Source organism: Lupinus angustifolius, chromosome LG07, assembly GCF_001865875.1.
Source record: "Lupinus angustifolius cultivar Tanjil chromosome LG07, LupAngTanjil_v1.0, whole genome shotgun sequence".
In the NCBI taxonomy this organism is placed as follows: Eukaryota; Viridiplantae; Streptophyta; class Magnoliopsida; order Fabales; family Fabaceae; genus Lupinus; species Lupinus angustifolius.
In genome coordinates this window covers 6,059,788-6,061,810 of record NC_032015.1, presented here as the reverse complement: position 1 = coordinate 6,061,810, position 2,023 = coordinate 6,059,788, and positions in this window count along the sequence as shown.

Below are 2,023 nucleotides of genomic sequence, written 5' to 3'. Positions count from 1 at the left end.
ATATTGATGTTATGTAAACCTATTAAAACAAGGAGAAGAATAGTAAAACACTAATCCTTATTCTCTAATAATATATAGTGGTAGCCGCTCAACGCTCCCGGGGACGTAGGCACAATTGGCTGAACCTCGTTACCAAATCTCTTGTGTTATTCTCTTGTCTATATACTCTTTACTATTTGATTGTTCGCTTGTTCCCAACAATCTTAAGCCTAGAGTGTTGAGGCTTTCTCTTTGGACACCAGACTTTAATCCTAACCTTCAAAAGCTCTCACATTCTCAATGTTGGGTGAAGATTCTGGGTCTGCCTTAGAAATTTTGGAGTGCAAAGATCCTCTTTTCTATTGCTGGAGGATTAGGAACTCTAATTTCGTTGGATGATGCAACATCCAATCGACCATTTGGCCATTTTTCTAGAATCTTGGTTGATATAGACTTGAAAAGCTCTCTACCAAACCAAATTCTTGTTGAAAGAGAATGATTTGCTTTCTTTGTGTCCATAGAGTTTGAGAATTATCCAGATTTCTGCATAGGGTGCAACTCCATACGGTATCTAGCCTCAAGGTGTAGAAAAAACAAAATAGAGGTGGAGGATAGACTTTGAAACCAACAATTAGGAAAAAAAATAGCTAGGGGAAAATCCCTAGGGAGAAGCCTACTGCTGACCTAGTTATCAATCTTAAAATTGATCATATGGAGGGCTCTAATCTAGACAATATAGAACGGATTACTGAGTGCACTGGACTTGATCCTGAAATAGAGGAGGAGGTGATAGGGTTGCATGTTGAGGAGAATGTCATAGTGCACAGAGATGGAGAGATTGACATCATTAATGAGCAAGCAATGGTTGTTAATTTGCAAAATGAAAAGTTTGTACTTAATCCCTCAGAGGGCATAGCCACTCCAATTACTGCCAAGGATTCCAAGATTTTGGGAAGACTTTGGGCAGATGATTCAGAAATTGAAACTGATACGGTGGAAAATAGTAATTATACCAAAGTGTTAACCATATCTCAGAAGAAGAAGTTGAGGCAAAAACAAAGCCTTGACAGAGTTAACTTTACTCGTAGGAATGGGTACCTAAATGTCTCTCAATAAAAGTCCTCTTTTGGAATTGAACAGGCTTAGGTAACTTGGGAACCAAGTTATTGCTAAAGGACTTTTGTTCTAGCCATAATCCTGGTAATGTTTACATTTCTGAACCAATGATCCATGCTAATAAAATTAGGCCTCTGTTTTGGTCTAGAATGGGTATGAAGCTCTTCATAACTAATGATAAAGGCTCTTTGCTTCCTTCCATATGGGGTATTTGTAAGGTGGACCTTCAACCCACTGTTATAACTAATTTCAGACAGCAAATATCCATTATTATGGAGGTGGATAATAAAAAGTTTTTTCTTTGTGCAGTTTATGCTCACACTTAGCTCTTGCATAGAAGAGAGTTCTGGAAGGAAATTCACTCTCTCTTAGCCAAGTTTCTTGGCCCCTGGTGTTGTATTGGGGACTTCAATGTAGTCTTGGGAGCTAATGAGTGTAGATGAGCTCATTTACCCCATATAACTTCTTGTGACGAGTTTAGAGATTTTTATGATTTTGCCAACTTAGCCGATATTGTAACTAGAGGTGTTAATTTCACCTGGTCCAATAAAAGAAGAGGATCTTCCCATATTGAGAAGAGGCTAGATAGAGAAATTTGTAACGATTCATAGTTGAATGAATGGTCTAGCATCACTTGTTTTACTTTGCCTAGATCCAGCTTTGATCATCATCCACTACTTCTTAGTGCTTTTGATGCTATGAATATCAAGCAGGCCTCTTTAAAGTTTCATAAGATGTGGCTGCTCCATCATAGTTTGAGAAAATTGGTTGAGGACAATTAGAGTATCAAGGAGGTTGGTTGCTCTATGTTTGTGCTCTTAAGGAAGTTAAAGAACTTAAAATTGGCTTTGAAAACTTGAAATAAGGAGGTGTTCGAAAACATTCATCTCATGGTGAAATTTGCTTTAGATCAGGTGAATGACATTCA